This window comes from Aethalodelphis obliquidens, unplaced genomic scaffold, assembly GCF_003676395.1.
Source record: "Aethalodelphis obliquidens isolate GAN/ISIS:26980383/991018 unplaced genomic scaffold, ASM367639v1 scaffold19, whole genome shotgun sequence".
Lineage (NCBI taxonomy): Eukaryota > Metazoa > Chordata > Mammalia > Artiodactyla > Delphinidae > Aethalodelphis > Aethalodelphis obliquidens.
Genome location: NW_020837963.1, coordinates 8,020,192 through 8,026,413, shown reverse-complemented (window position 1 = coordinate 8,026,413; position 6,222 = coordinate 8,020,192). Strand labels below are relative to the sequence as shown.

Sequence of the window (6,222 nt, the reverse complement as noted above, 5' to 3'; positions counted from 1 at the left end):
GATGACATTGTAGAAGCAATATTTTAGAAAGATTATTTCAATAAAACTGCAAAAGTTAATATACGTTGAGCAGATTTTTTTTAAAGCAGGGAGAAAGTTTATAATTTTTAGATGGGCCAAAAAAAGTGCCAAATGGAGGGGATGAATTGGGAGATTGGGATTGACATATACACACTAATATGTATAAAATAGATAACTAATAAGAACCTGCTGTATGAAAAAATAAATAAAATTCAAAAAAGTGTCAAATGGATAGTTTAGAAAATGTAACATCAACCAGAGTTAGGTAACATTTATATAGAATAAGGAAGTCATAGAACACAAATAAAGAAATTTATGCCTAAAGTTGAGGATAGTAATTATTTCCTAGAGGTTCTCTAGAGAAGTCTATCAAAGAAGAGTCTTTGCCTAAGATAAGGATCTTCAGAAGTCTAGCTCTCTTTCCCCCATATGCTCTGGCACAGTATGAGTATAAAGGAATTTATTCCTGTCCTATCAAGAGGGTGCTAATGATGGTTTTTTATTCCTCCCCTGCTTAGGGAAAACTAGCTGACTATTTATAATACTCAGGTACTTTATATGAATAAATCTATAGTGAAAGAAGATATTACCATGTTATTCAATCATTTGAAAATTATCTTTTTGAAACTTATCAAAGTCCAGAGCGCTATGAGTTATATATTTCAACGCTAACACTTAGGAGCGTCTGTCCAGAATGGGGATGTATACTAATTGCCTTTGTTAACAGTTCTGTGTTTATGTGCTGCAGCAGGATGGAAGGAGGCATGAGACAGGGCCTACTAAAGAATACGGGGACCGGAAGAGCTATTCCAATCACAGCATGGGAGTGCTGACAATCATAGGGTGACTTGCAACCAAGATGTCTGATTAGGCTTCCTTGTGAGGAGAAAGACGTTTTAGTATGAAAATGAAGACCCTCTCTCTCTGATCCTCGCTGTCTCCTCCTTCCTATCCAGCCCCCCAAATCCATAAATATTCCATTTTAAATACAGAGGCACAGAAATTGAGTCTGATATTAGCTTCAACTCCATTATCTTGCTATAATTAAAGTTATATCTAATCTATCTAGTGATGTCAATTGCTTTCTGTGATCAACAAATGGAACAGGGGGTTTCCTTTCTTGGTAGCCATCAAGCAGCCACATATGGAGCCAGTTATGGCTTCCAGCTCATTCTCCATTGGTGAATTCTTCCCTTGCATCTGGTGATGGCATTCTCTTTCTGCCACCTGGAAATAGTGAAGAGAATGGCTCCATCTCTCACTAGTGGATCATTAGTGCTCTTATTTTGTTGGTATAGTACTTTGGGACGCAAGATGCCTCGTTACGTACATTCAAGTTATTACTACTAATTGTCCAATTGATTTGCTATATGGTACATGGATAAAAATAATAGGTTCGCCTTGTTTGTCAAAATACCCCCGTAAGCACAGTTACACTGCAATGTCTGCACAGAGGTGGTCCACACGCATCCTCAGGTAATTGTCACCAGAGAACGCTCCATATGCTAATGAGTTCTTTCTATCACTGAGAGACAAACATCCCTGCAAGACTTCTCTAAGGCACATTTATATATCAAGCTAACAATAGGCCCGGCCTCATCACAAGATGAGCTAGAATGCTCCAAGTGCTACATCATCATTTGCAGCTCATTTGCGGCATTAACATTTTGCTGTTATCATTTGTTTCCCTGTTTCGCATGCACCAGGGTAATAGATGTGCTGTGCCCTCAGGGTGCCTCCCACCCGCACACTCAGAGTATGTATGCCTCCAACACTGAGCCACAGATTACATGAAGGAAGGTACAGATTACGGCTGTAACTTCATTACAAGTATCTGGTGAGGTAGATGCAGTAAAGAGGTGTGAGCAGAGAGGACAGAGTGACCTCATGATGATGTGCTCTCACCTCTTTGGCTCTGGGTCCACAGCAGCGGCTAATGTGCAGGTAAGAGGCATCTGATTCATTACATTTCAGTGGGGAACTTCTCGCTGTCTGGTCACACAGGATATAGAATTTTATGTTAAACTGATAACAGTGTATTAGTCTCTCTGTATACCAGCTTATAGCACAATGACGCCAGTTGAGTATGCCATTTGTGGTGGCCAGAGAGAACTAATTAGCTAAAAAGTAAAATATAAATGATGATAATATCAGTGACAACCCCGTCTGTGTTTTGATAAAGCATTTGAACTGTGCACATCACTTGTATGAGCTGACGTCATCGTGTCTTCTGGCAATGCTGGATGACTGACTAGGCTGGATTTCCAAATGATTGTTTACATCTGTACTGAGCTCCCTCTCTGTGTCAGACACTCCCCTAGGCACTCTGAGTATTAAAAATTCCTACCAAGAAGACTAAGCCTGGTAACTCTTCCGCTATGCCATGCTGCAGCAAAAGTTAAAGACCCCCAATCAACTTTGACTGTGATATCTAGGAAATGAATTGGTCACCTCCAGCTTAATGGTCTGTTCCTCTCTCCCTGCCCTGAAACAGACTCAGTAGCACCCAATATAGCCCCAGTAACATATTTCTTAAGACTGTTGCTGATCACCGATATGTCTGCATCATGTTCATTTCACCAGACTGTGGGCTTCTAGACAAAAACTAGCCTACAAGTCTTTTCAGCACTTTCAGTGCATGTCATAGTGTTGCATATGCATCTTGTGTGCGTATTTTGACCAATATTTTCCAAACATGGCTGTGAAACCAAATCACTAGGTGAACTGGTTAAAAGATACGGATTTCCAGGACACATTCCATATACTCTGAATCAGACTCAGGGATGAGAGCCTGGAATCTCTATTGTTTGTAAACATCACAAGTGATTATTGAGACACTGGGCTATGGCTAGAGAACCACTGATACCTGGATAAACATTTCCCATCTCTCGCATTCCGTCATAAAATTCCTGACCCGTGTTCTATTTGTAGCTAATAATTTATTCATCAAAGCTTTGATAAAGTGAAAATGGATCATTATATTAGTCATAATCATAACCACCATCTTTTTACATATGGGTACAGATTTGTATTCATTGGGTTTATCCTGTTCCCTGGTCCTGAGCCCAGACGACAAGGGCTTGGCAAACTGATCTAATTAATTTCTTACAGTCCTTTTGGACTCTGCTCCAGTTGTACAAACACAGCTTTTGCAGGCAGGAACAAACACTAGTTAGTTACACCAAAATCTTGTGCGGTGCTAGTCTGCTCAGAAACTGGGGCAGCAGTTGGCATCTTGATTAACTTGCTTCATTGCTTTGGGAACACTCCTCACAAGAAATGTTGAGGCAGAAGAAATTGCATTGGCAGAGTCTTCTCAATACTTGGTTTTACTTGGCATCACTGGTGAGTAGTACTGGGTGAAAGCCCATGTCAGGTCCTCCGTGAAGCCTGGCCGCTTGAGTCCCCAGTATCTGCCTCCCTCTGTATAATTCTGTAAAGCAGACTCTCAGTACCACCCATTATGGACCCAATAATGCATTGCTTCTTACTGTTACTGTTTGTTCTATGTGTTTGGAACATGTTCCTTTCATTAGTTTGTGGATTTCTAGACACAAGGACTAGCCTACAAGTCTTTTAAATTCTCTCAGTGTACAGGCAAATTATCATGATTTAAGCATGATTTCATTGCTTATATTTACTACAGCTCATTTATTTTATTAAAAGTGAACTCTTCTTTACCAATAACTGGAAATGTCCAGAAGGCCTCATTTGAAATGTACTCTACCTTTATGTTCAATCAACAGGAATTTCTGGTTATTAAGCAAGAGTTTGGGGGTATAATTGTTAATTTTGCTACCTGATATTCAAGATTTGGGGTTTGAATATTACATATTCCATACCCCTTAGTCTATATGTAAATGTAACCCCAGTTCAAATTTCCTGCCTGAAAAATGTTGATATAATTTATATCTGTTTGATAATGTTAAGCTCAACTAAAATATAGCTTTTTCTTTTTTTTTTTTCTTGTTTTAAAGAGCAGTGCTGCTCACAGCGTGATCTCTGAACGAGCAGCACCTGGGAACCTGTTAGAAATGCAAATTCTCCAGCCCTACCCATACCTACTGAGTCAGACGTCCAGGTGAGTCTGCTGCACTCAAAGTTTAAGGACCATTGGCTCTAGAGAATAACTATTGTATCTTTGTCCATACTGAACACTATACTAAACATTTTGAGGTCAATTCCGTTTTTAAATTGTCATATTAGTTGATGCTAAATGGTAATTTCTTTTTGGCCTGAAAATTGAATTCATCATCTAATTCCTGAGAATGGATCGGACCACCAACCTGCCAAGGGCCAATATGTCTGAACATAAAGCCTTCATTCATAAATCATTTAAATCATGAAACAGGAAACTCAACCGGAAGTAAAATTGTTCTCTCACATAATGCATAGGATGGATTTTAAAAGATAATTCCAGCTGGATAATGTACCCACTGAAAAAAAGTTCAATTTACCAATATTCACACATACTTTCTCAAGAGTTCCAGAGATTTTCAGAGCTTTGCAGTGATTCACTCATTCACTGTAAATTCACACATTTTTTCATTTGTTCTTCTCAGAGATGTATCAACTCAATGAAAAGGTAAAATGAGGTAAGCTCAAAATTGTCAGAAAGATGAGTTTATCTGGGAATAGCAATGGAATTGCAATTCAGGACATGCGAACTGTAGCAAGCTACAGGCAGGTCCGTTGAGGGTTTGGAGTAGGCTGTATTTATGCGCAGGGCAGGTAGAGAGTAGAGAGTTTAGTCTGTTAACATCAAAACAAATAGAGACCAGCTTTCAAAATTCCCTGAGCAGACAAAAACAGTCTGCTACATACGAAGTTCAATTCAGCTTATTTTGTGGGACCAACCCAACCTGGGTCATTCCTTGTGCATGGCTCTGGAAACCATAAGCGAAATTTCCCAAGGTTGAAATGAGGCAGCCCCTGACCAGCTTCCTATTGTCTAAGAAAATTCCAATATTATCAGTTTTCTGTAAGTCAGTCTCTCAGTCCTTGAGTTTTGTTCTCCTGAGGGCACGTGCATGAAATTTTCTATTTCATATCCTCTGGTTCTATGTTAGACTAAAATTCTTTCACAGATGCAATGTAAGGCATAACGATAGCACGAATGACCTCCTAACAAACATTCTAGAAATTGCACATCCAAAGGAGTGTCTGCACCTTCACCCTTTCAAATGGCTGCTTTGGAAGTCTGTTCCCATGTCCCCAGTGTTAAAATTCCAGCTGTCTGAGACCTAGTTTAGAAGAGGCCCTTCATCACCCCAAACACATTAGCTTAAATGTGTTTAAACGAATGGACCAGTGGACCAGTTCTTATATTTGAGGGGCAATTTACTTTTTAAAAAAATGACCATTTGGTTATAATAGTCCAAGCGTGTTGAATAAGGTTAATGATGAAAGCCAGGTGACAGCACTCCAGCATTAGAGATTTTCTTGTTCTAAATGTGACTAGTTGTCTTATATTTTGAAATCCGGATCTGAAGGTCATTCTGACATCAGTTGGGCCAGGCCTAACTGTTAATGGTGACCCTTGGGTTTCTAAGTTTGGGTACGCTGGTGAAAATACACATGTATTTATTCTTTTAACAAATCTTTGCTGAGCTTCTACACTGAATTTGATGCTGAGCTACAAGAGCAATCAGGATAGACACAGTACCTCTCCTGATAGAGCTTCTGTTATTTTAAGTAACACCTTTATCATTCTAATCTTCAGGTAGCCTGAGACTGCTGACATATTTTAGTGATTAACGGTGAAACTGTAATTGTGCAATTGTTGTCATCCCTCTTTAAGTTTCCAAAAAATGGTTATACCTCAGCCCCTTTTGCATCCAGTCATTACATACAGGTAGATTCAAGCAAATTGTCATTCTCAGCCTAGATGTCAAAGTAGTGAACAAGGATAGCAAGGTCCTTGCACACCCAGGTATCGTGCTAAACAATACTATGCTTAGCTTCCTAAATTGAAACATAATCAAAAGGGATAAATATAAACAACACCAATATTATCTACATGCATTGGATATTTTAATTAATTTAACCCTCACGATAACCCAAGGAGATGTGTGCTATTATGATCCTACTTTACAGATGGGGAAAGTGAGACATAGAGAGATGGGGAAGCTTGAGCTGAGGTCACATAACTAGATGGGGCAGAGCCAGGCTTCAAAACCAAGAAGTCTGACTCCAAAGTCA

The 6,222-nt window shown here is 39.3% G+C and overlaps 1 pseudogene; it reads left to right on the top strand.

Moving 5' to 3' along the window:
• The first annotated feature begins 1,911 nt into the window (after positions 1–1,911).
• Positions 1,912–6,222, top strand: part of LOC113626696 (phosphatidylinositide phosphatase SAC2-like) — a 45,567-nt pseudogene continuing 41,256 nt past the window's right edge.